Source organism: Austrofundulus limnaeus, unplaced genomic scaffold, assembly GCF_001266775.1.
Source record: "Austrofundulus limnaeus strain Quisiro unplaced genomic scaffold, Austrofundulus_limnaeus-1.0 Scaffold3, whole genome shotgun sequence".
NCBI classification, from domain to species: Eukaryota; Metazoa; Chordata; class Actinopteri; order Cyprinodontiformes; family Rivulidae; genus Austrofundulus; species Austrofundulus limnaeus.
The window spans coordinates 1,814,532-1,829,954 of record NW_013952405.1 but is presented as its reverse complement, the minus strand read 5'-3'; the positions used below and the strand labels follow the sequence as shown (position 1 = coordinate 1,829,954).

The 15,423-nt window shown below is 40.3% G+C and overlaps 1 protein-coding gene across 4 annotated transcripts in view; it reads left to right on the top strand.

Moving 5' to 3' along the window:
* zbtb46 (zinc finger and BTB domain containing 46) overlaps positions 1-15,423 on the top strand; it is a 77,321-nt gene that overhangs the window by 14,475 nt on the left and 47,423 nt on the right. The gene's annotated exons all lie outside the window — the stretch shown is intronic.

Genomic DNA, 15,423 nt, shown 5'->3' with positions numbered 1-15,423 from the left:
GTGTGTGTGTGTGTGTGTGTGTGTGTGTGTGTTTTCTCATGGCAGACCTTTGGAGCTGGTGACTGTTTTAACAGCTCGGGAACAGGCTGCTTGTGTTCTTTGTGGTACAGTCATGTACAGTCGTGTCTAGCTGAGTCGTGACAGGTTGCTTTTTTGCTGTGACAGGTTTTGTGATGAGACCTATGAGAGGGTCTGGACATCCACACACATACACACACAAACACACAAACACGCACACATGCACTCACAAAAAGTAGTTTGCTGCTGGAGGAAAGGAAATAACTGGGAAGCAGCTGAAGTTTTGAGCCTTGGTATTGTCACTTCAGCAAACAGATTAAAAAAAAGATACTTTTTCTCTCTAATGATCAGTTATGTCGTAGATGGTTTATAATAAGGAAGAACATTTAATGCTAAAATACTTTGAATTTGTTGGTAATTATTTAATATTTATTATAATATTCTCCCCTCACACATACAGTACCACTGCCCCCTGCTTCCCACATGCGTTTGTTCTTCTATACTCATGGGGACTTTGCATTGCATTCTGCATATTGGTAATTTCTATAGCCTACCCCTGACCCCTTACCCAAAACCTAACCACCCCAGGACATACCTGACCCCAAACCTAGCCTAAACTCAATCCATACCTTGGTCCTGACCCCAACCCCTGACACACAAACAGTATTCCCTCGATGAGGACCAAGCTTTTGACCCCATTAGGAACAGTGGGTCCTCACCGGGCTGTGTGTACCAGGAAAATGGTCAAAAATCATCCCCACCAGCAAAACCATATACACATGGGAAAACAACAGAGTTACAGCAGTTCAAGCTTTTTTACAATGCCTGCTTGTTCTGTCATTTACACTATCACATTATCACCTATGCTAATTCTGCTGTCGGGGGATATTTTTCACTGGTCCTGTGGATCAACAGGGAACCACATGTTGCTGCACTAAAGGTGTAGTTCACCCATGATAATAGTTTCTAATTGTAATCCTTTCAAACTAAACATACAATGGCAGGATCCCTGAGGTTTTTTTTCCCATCAGAAAACATTGAACATTTCACTAAAATCTAGGAATGCGCCGATTGAAGTTTTGTGGCCAATCATCAACCTTTAAAAAGACTGATTTTCTGACACTGTCAGGTGTTATGAAGTCACAATACACCTTCAATGTTTCAATGTTATTGTATTGAAAAAGCACTGAACAAAACGCTTGAAACAATACAAACTTGTTTTAACTGAACAACAGCCCTCCCTCACAGCAGAGCAAAAGGGGACAATGGTTGATTTTCAGACCTTTGTGGAGGTAGATAAGGTCGGCTTCTCATCTAAGTATCGGCCGATTGTTGATTTCTTAAAATTAAGGAAATGGGTGCCGATAAATCAGTGCACCCCTACTAAAAGGGTTGATGCCATCAGTTGTACTGCTTAAAGTACGTGCTGGAAGAACTCTCGGCTTCTGCCACACCAAGTTTTGGCTCGACCTTTGTAAAACTGAGTTTTTTGTGAGTGCATGTGTGTGTGAGTTTTGTAGGAGCCTGAGTTTGAGCCATATTTGTATTTGCTTATGTTGATTAGCTGTTTTGACTAATTGACTTGTACCTTGTTTGTATGGGTTTAATACTGTTTTTGAAGCATTTAAAGCCCAACTGATATAAGTATAAAACCTCATAGCATTAATGCAGAGATGCACCAGGACACAATGTATAAAACATTTCTAAGTCTATTTATAAGAACCATATTATTTCATACTCCTAGAAAAAATCTATTACTTTTTCCCAACTTAGGGATGAAAATTGTTGCTAAAGACTCAGATCTGAAGAACACCATCATTATACCTTGACCAATAAAAGTTATGATGATGCTGTTTTTGTGAGAGTCAGTACCTCAGAGGTATGAGCAAAGCTGGTAGGAGCAAATTATATGTTTACACAGTTTAGTCACTGCCAGAGCCGTGGGAGAAAGAATTGCCAATGCACAAATGAGAAAATTCTCTGTTTCGATTCAAACGTTTAGTTCGTGATTGATTTATTCATTGTGTCTCATTAAAGACCCCTGACATATGAGATCATGCAACAACATACAAACACTGAAAGAACAAATCCTAATTCTGCGCCCACCTTTAACAAACGGGCTTTCAAAATATGTCCTTCACGTGTCCTGGCTCTTATTGTCTCGTAATCCGCACACGAGTGTGTTTGTTATTTCATCTCTGAGTTGGTGGAACAGCCACCGGCAACAGTCTTATTTGCTTTATCTGTTCATCTAGAGTYGTTCGTGCCTGTGAGTGTAATTTCCAGTCTTTGCTGGAGATAATTATGAGGTGTAAGTCATCTAATCTACATTTCTGATATTTTTGCCACCATAATGGCTGGAAGTGAAACCGCTGAAATCTGATGATCACACAACAACAAATCAGTGCAGATTATTTATCAACGATGTTAATTCTAATTTTATAAATAAAAATTTGAATGCAGTCAAATGTTTTTGGATTATAGCTCCTTGGGTACATGTAGAGTTTGGTGCTGCTTATGAAATTTTTAAATGATGCCACTCATTTCATGTTACAAGAAAGCTTCATGAAATGCTGTACTAAGATGTTATTAGAAGAATATGACTATCTGCACACAGAGCTGAAATCCAACTCGTTTAAATTTCTTGCTAAAGGGGAGTAGCCTGCTTTGCAAAATTTGCTTGAAAAATACTTTTTTGAAAAAGAGGATCCTGGGATTCTGTTCATTACTTTCATGGACAGAATTTCTAGGCGCAGCCGAGGTGTTGAGGGGATCCGTTTTGGTGGTCTTAGGATCGCATCTCTGCTTTTTGCGGATGATGTGGTCCTGTTGGCTTCATCGGAACGAGATCTGCAGCTCTCGCTGGAGCGGTTCGCGGCCGAGTGCGAAGCGGCCGGGATGAAGCTCAGTGCCTCCAAATCCGAGGCCATGGTCTTGAGCCGGAAAAGGGCAGAGTGCCTTCTCCGGGTCAGGGGGGCTCGTCCTGCCTCAAGTGGAGGAGTTTAAGTATCTGGGGATCTTGTTCACGAATGGGGGAAGAACGGAGCGGGAGATCGACAGGCGGATTGGCGCAGCGTCTGCTGTAAAGCGGGCGCTGTACCGGTCCGTCGTGGTGAAGAGAGAGCTGAGTCAGAAAGCGAAGCTCTCGATTTACCGGTCGAACTACGTTCCTACCCTCATCTATGGTCATGAGCTTTGGGTCATGACCGAAAGAACGAGGTCCCGGATACAAGCGGCCGAAATGGGTTTCCTCCGCAGGGTGGCTGGGCTCTCCCTTAGAGAAAGGGTGAGAAGCTCAGTCATCCGGGAGGGACTCAGAGTAGAGCCGCTGCTCCTCCACGTCGAGAGGAGCCAGTTGAGGTGGCTCGGGCATCTGGTAAGGATGCCTCCTGGACGCCTCCCTGGTGAGGTATTCCGGGCACGTCCCACCGGGAGGAGGCCCCGAGGAAGACCCAGGACACGCTGGAGGGACTATGTCTCTCGGCTGGCCTGGGAACRCCTTGGRGTTCCCCCGGAGGAGCTGGAAGAAGTGGCTGGGGAGAGGGAGGTCTGGGCCTCCCTTCTGAAGCTGCTGCCCCCGCGACCCGACCCCGGATAGGCGGAAGAAAATGGATGGATGGATGGATGGATGGATGGATCCTGGAAAAAGTTAGTATCTTACTAGGGTGCGACATTTGGTGAACAGCATTCTTAGGGGAGTCTCCAAAGTTAGGGCAGAAATCGGGGTAGGGGGGTTCAGAAGCTCCCACTATGAAAAATAAAGTCAGAAGTGGGTGTGTTTTGTAGCAGACTAGGGGCATGTTGTGTAGTCAAGGGGTTTGTTTTGCAGCTGGGTATTATTGAAAAATTGGCAGTGGTGGAGAAAGATGTTTGTCGCCCTTTTAACTTTAGTTTCCATTAACAGTCTACCTGGTCTGGTAAATAAGGTAAGAAAATTTAATCTTCATTTCATTTTACAACAGACTGTATTTTAATCAGCCCCCCGCAAAAATGACTATTAATAAAACTCCCTGTTACCTGACTCCCCCAATAATGAGGTGGTATTTCCGCTGTTGCTCCAAAATGTCTTGAAACATTTGAAGGGCAATTTTTAAAAAATCAAAATAGTCACTGATTCATTAGGGGGGGTCCCAAACTATTCTTAATTTTGTAGTGGGTTTCTCCAGTGCTGGGTGTAAGAACTGTTTTGAGAAAAGTCCATGTTTAAAAATCCYACCAGTGATCAATAATTTTTGAAAAACTGGTCCAACTCTGCCTTTCTTCAGTTCAAATGTATACTGCAGTAAATTATAAAGGTGGAGGTGGCTGTAATGGTAGGGATAATGTGAGCTGAGGTGGTAACAAACAACATCTATGACCAAAAAATACAGTTTTTTGAGCCATAAATGCAACAATAAACCATGATTTTCAAAACTTAAAACTTGTTTACAATGAAAATGCTGCTACATAGCTCTCTGATTGTCTGCTCCCAAACACTCAGTGAAACTGCTAAGAAAAAGCTTTTTTCCCCCACATTATGAGTTGTATACTAATCTCCACCTCAGTCAGTAAGATTGTAGCTTTAAAATTGTTTTGATGTTATAAAGAGGAGTCCAACCTTCTTCAGTTTACAACAAAACTCTTGGCAAAATGGTTGGTGTCTGATTTTAATGGAAAAATAAACAGATATTGCTGTGCTAAAACAGTGTTGCATAGTACAGTACTATATTTACCTTTTTAAATAGTCTCAATRCATTTTATTGTTTTTTAAATCTAATAAATCTAAAATTACAACAACAAAAAAATGCATTTGTGACCCCTTTGAAACCAGGAAATTAAATTCTCAATAAGTTCTCAGAAGTTGTGAACTAATCACGCTGTTCGACTGTGATGCACCTTAAAACCCCAGTTCCCACAAGTTTCCTCGTGATGTTGTGCATCATGGACGAGTCGGTTTCTGTGACTCACCTGGGACTTGTACAGCAGAGGACTGGGTGAGGGGACGTGGTCATTGGTCCTTGAGAAAACTATTTCCCCCACCTGCTCCAACACCGTCAGCCTCCTCCTGCCTACAAAACCAAATGCAGATATTTCCTTTTTGATGATTTTAATTTCATACCTGTATGCTTTTCAGACTAAAAATTTACATTTGAAGTCTATTAATTACTCTTAACAAAAAAATGCATTGTGGTTGTACACCACAGCTGTTTTAAAATGAGGAGTGGAGTAGATAATGTATCAGAGCTGCACCTTCCTCTCTGTGTGAGGTCACTTACAGTATGACCATTCTCTATGCTAACATGCATCGAAAAAAACATTTCTCACAATATMTGTCTGCTCCTTTTGTGTTACCTCAGTCTCATCCTCCCTTCCTCTTTTTTTCCCTATCTGCTATTCTTTCCTCCCCCATTTCCACTCCTTTATTTCCAGCTCCAAAGTTCATTTCTCTCCGGTCCCCTCACCTTCCCGTTCGTTGTTTTACTGTCGTTCCCCACCCCTCCCTTCCCCTACCCTTTCATTTCGGGTTCTCCGACAGTGGTAATGAGATGTTTCATTATTTGCGTTTCACAGCTTTTAATAGAGAGAGAATTTAGGCTAAGCCCCGGGTCGTCAGTCAGGGAGTTACCATGGGAGACGTGGCAGGCTTATGGGGGCCTAGAGAGAAAGATGGGCTGGAATRCCACACACTCACATGCATGCGTGCACGAGTGTAAAAAGAGGAAAACCCAGAGATCAGATGAGACGTAGTTCATCCAAACCTGTTGAGAAATTTCTTCCCCAAAAACATCATTGTTTGCGTCTGACCAGAGGAGGTTGGAGATTAGTGTCTAGGCAATGTTACACCTCTTTTCCGGTCACTCTGGGATGATCCCTGTCCATCCTTAATGTGGCTGGATTTCCATAAGATCACTAAAGGTTTAACGCCTGTGTGGCTGATGGTGAGAAGACACGACGTTCTGGAATTGACACATTGGTGTCATAAGCCGAACGCACCCATTTACTTGGGCAGAGCGTGTGGCAGATCCACCGATGGGAGGAAGAAAAAAGTAGCGGCATGGACCTCCTCATTGCTAAATGAGGAGGGTCCAGGTATTGTCCTGTGAACGGTGGGTGGTGGGTGGGACCCTGGAAGGGTTGAGCAGGGGATGAAGGGAAATAGTACTAAGTCCCTCTAAGCCTCTTGGATCTTCTTTGGTCCCTCTCCACATGACACGGCTATCCTTCTTTGAGTCAATCTCTTCATCCACCTTGGCTCCTTGGAAGCCGGCCAGAGGGACAGAAAGAGGACAACGGAAAGGGAGAGTGGTAGTGGAGGTACAGGAAGAAAATGTGGCACGATTAGAGAAGTTGGGGACAGTGGACAGATGGAGTGTGCACGATAAAAGGAACTGCCAATGCAAAAACTGAAAGAGGGGCATAAAAAGTCAGAACAATACTTTATTTTCCACAGAAAAAAAATAACAAAGAACCCTTAACGTTTACTTCTAATGTGTGTATGTGTGTGTGTGTGTGTGTTGTTTTGCTGTAATTGCAGCTTGCATGCCTGCCTGTGTCTGTCATGTGCATGCGTGAATGTGTTATTTTTGTCTGCGCCTGCCTTGTTGATGGACTGCCACCCGGGCTTGTCCCGGAAGGCTGCCAGCTTCGTCGGATTGGGGATTAACCCCGGGATAATGGCCTTGATGCCCAGTTGAGTGGAAGCAAAGCTGTTTAAAAAATATTGGCTGCCTGACTCTCTCTCTCTCCTCTCTTCCTGTCTCTCTCTCTCCCCCATTTCTGTCTCTATCATCTTATCCTTGCTGCATCTGATTGTGCTCTTCTGGTTCTCGCTCTTCTTTATCAAGCTCTGTATTTTTTTTCCTTTCCTCACTTATGACTCTTCACCTTTCTCTGTTTTTGTGTGTCCTCATCCTCTGTGAAAAGCAGCCACTCATCAGCCTTCAGTGTGATAGTCTTCAGTGAACATCAGGGTTTATTTATTCACTTATTCAGACTTAGGAACCTTGAAATCTAATAGAAATATTTGGTTGTTGTTGAAGTAGCTGATTTTTACTTTGGAAAGTTCTGGCTGCTCTCTACCACACTGTGTTTGAAGTACACTTTCTCTTTTGTTCAACTAAATATCTTTAATTTACGGTAATAAAGACTGTAATTTGTGGTTATGAAATATTCAGGAGGAAAATATGTTGCTTTTATATCCTGATTGTGATGTTTGTCGCTGCAACATGAAGCTTAAACATCAATGTTTGGCACCTTAATCTCGCCTTGGCAACCTTTTTTATATTTGCATTCAATAACCTCCACAAGCCAAATTCTACTGAAGTATTTTTGCTCTTTTTCCAAGAAATGGTAGTATGGTGACACCAAAACAACAGGGAGGTTTATAAAACAGTGCATTTCATGCTAACCTAGGTTACTTTTCATGTAGAACTTCATTTATTAACAATGTCTTGGTGCATGAAGATATTATATTTAATTCTGACATATATAGTGTAAGCTTTGGAAAACGTCATTAGAATTTGAGTGTTCTCTTGAGTTCGATCAGCAGTCAGCGTCTTACATGCAGTAAACAAAACCTATTAAAATTAAGTAAACATATGTCTTAAACAGGAATTTAAATATTTAACCAATCTGATTTGGGCAACTATTGGTCATTCTGTGTTGTCTGCAGGTTAGATACTGACTACTGATAACAGCTCCAGAGTATTGCACTTCATACAACGTAAGCTATCTCTTTCATTAGAGTACCATCAACTAACAATTCTATTACTAATTTAGTGTCATTGTCCTTATTTTGATAAAATATAGAAGTCTTTATGGATGATTTAGACAACCTCTAGGTAATATTGGGAGTTTGATTGCCGCTTGATACTTCACCCTTTGTTCATGTCAATTAAATTTAGTACACGTAATAAAAAACAGTGCTAGTGTTTTTACATTCAGATATGAAGAAAATGTGAAGTGTTTTTCCTTTATTGAAGGAAAGGACCTGTTTTTTAAAAAAACACACCATCCAAAACAGGTTTGTTCTTAAATTTGTTTTAAATTGTATCAGCCCTTTTTTCTAAATCYGTTGAAAGGTTTACATTTGAAAATCACAACTTAATTGCCAAATTCATTTTATAAAACAGATATATTTATCAAGGCCACCGTTTGAATATGGACTGATGAGTGAAGTGGCAAATTCACAATTAGTGTCTCAATGCTAATGAGTGCGGTTCATGTGAAAAATCTAATATTTAAGAATTAATTTAACTGCAACCGAATGGAACACACATATGAAACTAGCATTTCTTGAAAAAATAATAAATGCATATCACACACCATTTTCAAGCTAAAGTTTTAAACAAATACTTTGTGTCATGTTTTTATGTGCTGTTGTGTACTGCAAGGTCCACCCTGGGTTGGCTTGGCTTCAAGCCCGGATTTGGCGTGTTTGTGTCGGCCTTTTACAGCCCGGATCCACTAGCTGCAATGTTTTTAATCCCACAAGTTTAGCAACTATTAGCTTACCGTCCTCTGTTGTATTGCCCTCTCGTCTTAAGCGTCATACCGCTGGAGTCTTCAGTTCGCTTCCTTTGAGTTTGGTGTAGTCCATTATTGTTGTGTTATTGCAAATAAAACAAAAAAATTGCACATGTTTAATATTGTGATCCCACCCACATCATAGTGGCTCTCTGCTCAATGYAAACACAAACAGGGCCGGGGTAGAATAAGGATGGGCCGACTGGAGAGGGGCATTATGTCAGTCACTACTACACCAAAACTTCAATATCTAAGTTCAATATTTGTAAAACTGACTGCATTAAAGCCATTTTTGTGTTGGTAAGGGCTATTTCGTTGTCCAGTAATTATTTTCTGAAAATTTCATTAACATCTGCTCACTGTTTTTACGAGATATTTTCTTAACAAGCAGGCAAACCCACACACACAGGCAGTTACAGTATCACTCACTACTATTAAAGGTTTGTGATAAAAACTAAGGTTTCTGCAGAAAGAAATGGTTAAAATGTGGACTGATTGGCCGATCGCGCCAAATTTACAATCAGAGAATAGAGCAATCTTGATGCAAATGTATGTGCACCAACAAAAAAAATAAAAAAATCAAATCCCACATTTTAGAAAAACGTCTAAAACTGGTTAAAGTTCATCCTTTTATTTACTAAAAGGGTTTTAATAACAAACAAACACAGACGTTCCCAGGACTTTAAAAGTTTAGTTGTTTTTATTAAAGTTTTGTGTGTAATTATCCCGTATGAAGCTGCTTCAGTGCTGCAATATTCACGTCCAGCGTGATGTGTCCTACTCTGGATTTGATCCAGGAGGACCTTGAACTTCGTCTGCCCCTTAGTCCTGCATGGTCAAGGAGGTGGAAAAGTGGCTTGGGGGGACAGGCTGCATTAGGAGGGAACACAAGAAGGATGAAGGAGCCCCATTCTCTGATTCCATCAYACGTCTCGTCTCTTTAGCCGTCTGGCTCGGGCCCGAAGTGACTTTGCCGTGACGTGACCAAGACAAACAGCGTACGATGCCGTGACGGCTCTGTTAAGTGTGTTTTTTTGTCAGATTTGTGTGTATGGTGCTGGTGTGTGTGTGTGTGTGTGTGTGTGTATGAGGGTAGGGGGCTGAAGAGGAGGGGTTAAGCAGGACAGTCACTTCTGATTTGGTCTCAGAAGGGTGACAGAGTTTTGGAGCTCTAGTGGCGTGCTTTACCGAAACAATCGTCTCGAGCCGAGAATAMGCACTCACCGACTGTCAGCTTGCCTCCTGATGACTTCTTCCGTACTTTTTTTTCTCTTCTTTTTCCTTTTTTTTCAGCACTAAGATTTCATAGAAGGATGAAAAGCTTTTTTGTGCTGTGTGACACACTGAAAGCAGGCTTTAGTTTCTGTAGCCTTGGCGAGACTGCTAATGCTTTAGACACAAATGTTTCTGCCTCTCTCCCCTGCTCTCTCTCCCTCTCGCTCCATAGTTGATTGTTTGACAAGTTCATTTTACCTTACTTTTCCATCTTGTGTCAAGTGTATATTTCAGTGTGGGGAAAGCGTGCTTTAAGGCTGCACTCTCATGGTGAAAGGAACGAGCTTCTCTCCTACTTGTTGGCCTAAAGCTCATGGGTTAAAACGGAGTGAGTCTGAAAAATCAAACACTAGATGGATTTACGCCTCATATAAGACGGGTGACGTGGTTCCTCTGCATAAAGGGGGTTTTCTGACGGGAGGGAATCGGATACGCCAAAATGAAACAAGCCAATTAGGGACGCAAAGAGTTTAGAGGTCAAAGCGCACTCCATTAAAGCTCGTCTTCTCAACCTGACTACTAACTCAGTGTGTCTGTGAGTCTGCTGAAGCAATAAATCTGATTAGATCCCTTACGCTTTCTCCCTCAGTCCCCGCTGTTGCTTTACCCTCCACTGATCATTGCTTTTGTTAAATTTGAGGCACTATTTAACATTCACTCACCCAAATGTAAAGCTACATCTCTTAATACAAATTCTACAACTGCACGAAAAAAGATATCAATTTCCATGACAGTATGTTGTCACACTCTATTATTAAATTTAAAGCAACGAAGTATAATTATGGTAGATTTTCTTTTTTCCTAGTTGAGGGGTTCACAACCTGCAAAAAAATTGTAGTTTGTGATCTGTAACGTGAGCGAAAGTTGCCCGGATGGAGGTTAAAGTGTGCGATTTTACTGATGGAGATGATGAATAATGCGTTGAATTATTGAGAGAGGACTTGCTCTGTAATCTCGTGAAAGGTGTTTTGTTACAAAAAATCAACTCTTTAGACATGAGCTATAAGAGTTCCACATTTTTAAAATGAAAGTATGCACATGTGGGTTCACTCACTGAAACAAGAGGACTGAGTTTTCTCCAGCCTGGTCACACACATTGCCATCACTGCTCCTTCTTACAGCAGAAAGGGCTGACATGTAATATTTTGCTCTCTGATGTGAACACAAACTTCCTATAAGAGAGATTTTCTAAAAAGTATTTTAGGGTCGATAACTATATTGCTGTAAACCTGAAACTGCTGGTAAAGGAGCAGACAGGTAAATCGATCTGCTGGTTTTTATTTTGTATTTTGTTTTTTTTTATCCATTGGTTTCAGAAAAAGATACTGGATTTAAAATCCATGTCTCTTACAGTCCTTATTGCAGTAAAACACACTGTATAAGTGGAGTTTTGATGTTCCTATCTCACCAAACTGGAGCTGGAGTTAATGAATACTAACAATACTGCAAATGTTTGACCCTAGAAGGATCAGTTCTCTGTACTCAATTTAAAAAAATAAAAAGATCAGTAGCAATATATAATGCAACCTGTTACACACCTGTAATTAATGGGTGCGGATCTAGTACTACCAAGCCAGTACCTGGTACGTACAAGAAATGTATGTGGTACAGACCCAGTTAGGACTTGATAATTACTTGGTAGACATCTGGTAATGGAACATACAGTACCTGGTACCTACAGTAGTACTGATGCAGACACACTTGGTACCTGGTACTTACTGGGTAAGCAGCCACTACTTACTGAGCAGGTATTTTGTACTTACAGGGAACATATAGTGCCTAGTACTTAAAATAGTACTGGTACATATGCAGTTGGTATAAGATACTTGATGGGTAGGTACCGGGTACTTACAGTGTACATACCTGGTAGTAATTGGGATTGTACCTGGTATTTAGTTACCTGGTACTTAAATGAAATGCACCTGGTACATAACAGTTGTTAGGCTTCCTGGTACATTCCAAGCATATTTGTTTCTTTTGTGTTTGTACTTTTGTTACAACGAAATTGAAAATTCATGGCTGAACCAAAAGCTGTTTAATTAGGCCACAAATCACAAAATATTTCTGATAATGGATGGTTAGTTTCCATTTAAGGATCAAAATGAACGGAAGAACCTGGTCAAAGTTAAAAATGACCCAAATTTACTTTAACTCTCAGTTACACAGAGATGAGAGTTTATTTATTTTGCAGTATTGTCACATGATATTTTTAAATGAACAGTAATTTGTACAAGAATAACAACTGTATTTCATCTTCACTCTATTACAGTAAACCTTTTGTGACCTGTCACCGTAAATGATGGGAATATTTGTGTGTGTTTGTCAGTCTTTTAGCAAATCTCTCAAGAACCAGTGAACAGATTTTGATGAAACCTTCAGAAGTCCAACCTTCACTGGATGTACATCTGCTGCTGATTAACTTTTCGAGTCAACCTGATTCAATATGGCCGCCATTTCTACTCAGCCATAGCAAACGCAAAAATTACTATAACTTGGTCAATTTTACAGCTGTCGAGCTAAAATTTGGTGTGGTGGTTGCAGACGGTCTCTTTCAAACACTCAAAAAAATCAAGTTACTTTCAATTTGTTGTTTCATAAAGTTACTTTCTCCTCATAGCTGCACGAAATAGTCATTTTCATCAAGTTTTTCTTTTACAAAGATACGGTAGCTCTTGCATTGATTTAAACTTTTTTTTTTTGTCATCCAACTAACATTCCAGAACTCAAAATATTTGATTTTTTATTGTTTATGAAAAAGAAGAGCAAGAAATTCCTTTTACAGACGCTGCAGTCTTGACTACTGCAACTTTATTCTTTAGAATAAATATTTTGATGCTTCGAGAGCTTTGAATGAAACTCATTTCACCTAAATTACATTAGTGTGGAATAAAAAAAAATCACTGATAATTAACTGTTAATCCCAAAGGTTTGTGGATTTTTGTGTTGAAGAAACCTAATGTTTTTTTTTTTTGCATGCATTCATTTGACTGCAGTTAAAGTTCACCATGGGTTTAATAGCTTGTTAGTGAATGTGATATTTTAAAAACTGTAAAAAAGAATCAAAACAACTGTACAGACTTTAAGTTCAACATTTTATTGATGACAGCCTAGACGCAAACCTGTCCATCTTTCTCTGCCTCTCATGAGTTATCGACTGATAGAAATCTCATCCCGACCAGCCCGTGCCGTACACCCAGCCTTTATAACACCATCCATCCCCTGCTGACTGGGAAAAAAATGAGGAATAGGAAAAGAAGGAAAGTGTCTGTGTGAATAAATGACTCCTTTTGTGTTTTATGTGGCTCAGAGAGAGAGAGAGCCAGTCATATACAGCAGTCTTTACAAATGAATGTGCGAGTGGCCCTGAGAGAAGAGGAGCAGAGAGGAGGAGTGCAGCCGCTGTGTGTTTAAAGCCTCTCGGTTTGTCTCCTAAGGTGAAAGGTGAACACTTTTCAATGCCTCTATTACAGCATAACAAAAAGGAAAAGAAAAAAATATCTCAAGGTTAGACTGCAAACAGATTTTTATTTTATTTTTTTAAAGTAAGCCAAAGGATAAAAACGTTTGCGTTTTGAGACTCTGAGGGACACATTTATTCTGCGGTTACAGCCAACATTTTTTTCGTTTAAGTTTTTTTTCCCAGAACTTAAAGAGACCCCAATAAAAGTGAAATGATTTCTGATAGCTTTTCTTTTCTTTTTTTTTTTTTTTTACTAAAGCAAAGAAGCTGTCACAATCACTCCATCGGCTTGTCCGCTGCTGTTCACAGAAGGTGTGTTTGTCCGAGTGGACGTGGAAGACGCTGTGGATTTATCTGATCTTACAAGCCATCAGGTTGAGCAGAGCTTTGCTAAACATGACCTGAAGTGTGCCGGCCCCCGAGCAAACGCTGCTGTCACCTTGGCCAACCCGAGCTGTCATCTCTCAGAGTGGCCCACGAGAGCTGACAGCCGTGGCGTTCCCAAACAAATCACCGCTGCGTTTGGTAACACTCTGCGTCCCCACGATTTAGCCCCTCGCCGAGACGAGAACGGGAGCGGCGGCTGYTAATGCTCCAACTAATGAAGTGCCTGAGTGAGCGTGTCTTCTTCCACCTAGATCAGCGCGTGTCGCAGGTTTGCCTTTGCAGGGGCTTATGTGCGTGTTCCCCTGCCACCGCCTTGTGTGGGTTAACGTGGTGATGTTTACATCTCTCTTTGTCTCCTCTGTCTGTGGCCTTTTCCTGCATCCCTGAGCTTGCAACTTTTTTATGCAATGTATGAGCTTAGAGTGTAGCATGTGGGGAAAAAGACACAACCTTTAAGTTCTGCAGCCAAACGAAAATGCAGCTGTGACCATTTGAGAATGTTTATTCTTAAAGAAATGGGAAAYGAATAAATTTATTATCTGAAAGTGTGCAAACATTCAAATTATAAGCCTTTATTGTTGTTGATCACCTGCTGCCAAAAGGCTCGACAATAATGATTTTGCCTGTGTGTGTGTTTATGTGTGTGCACGTTTGTTAGCAAAATATCTCTCGTCAATGGATGTTTTTAACTCTCCAAAAGTAATCATTGGATATACTTCTACAACTGATTACGTTTTGGTATTACCTTTGTTCAAGATGGCTGCCAAAGCTAATCAACCTTTCCAAACACAGAACTGGTTCTAACTCAGTCAGTTTTACACAAATTGAGTTAAAATTTGGCAGTGTATTAGCGAGAGTCATACAATGGGAGACAGTGGATCGGTGACTACATTATTTCGGACGTCTTTTTTTTGACAGAGTATAAACGAGCTGAAGACGCATCGGTGAATAAATGATCATAATTTCTACCTGTGTCCTCTTTGTTTGAAACTTTGCCATTAAGCCACCATTAAATAATACAGTCAGCGCTATTTGTCTGTTAGCAAAACACTTCATGAATGAATGGACAAATTTTCTTGAAACTCTCAGAAAATAATCATTTGATGTGCTATTAACTATTAAACATTTGAAAAAAGATGGTTGGCACAGCCATCTGACCTTAGATTTCACATAAATGGCTAAAATCAATAGTTTTACAAATATTGAGCTAAAATGTGATGCAGTACAAGCTGAATGTCATTCTCCAGTGCTAATAAAGATAATGCACATAATGAGATTATACATGCTTGTTAAGTTGGACAGAAAAGGCTATCCATGTACAGTGTCATTTCTCAACATAAGATGATTGTAGACTGAAGTACTGACATGAAAGGTAGCGGGTATTTACAGAAATGCCAGGTGTTTATTTTCTTWCTTATTTTGCTATATTTACACTTGACTACCAGACAATTCTCAGACTTATAAACAGCTGAAAAAATWGTTTTTAGGGTTTTTTTTTCTCAGTGTTTTTTTTTTCAAACAGGACTTTATGTTTACAGCTCAGACTAAAGTATGTAAGATCTGAAACTCKTAGGTGACGGACGGTTCAATAGCAGATTTCAGTCTGAAAAAAGAACCTGATTAATATTTCCACTCGAAGCAAGATTTTTTTTAAAAAAGGCAATGCTTGTTGATTAGTTATTTAACGTTCTGCTAAAATACAGTTTTTTTTCCTCCTTAGAAGGGTTTCAAAAATGTGTTGCACGTTTTAATTGCCCTTTTTAATAAGAGTACACACA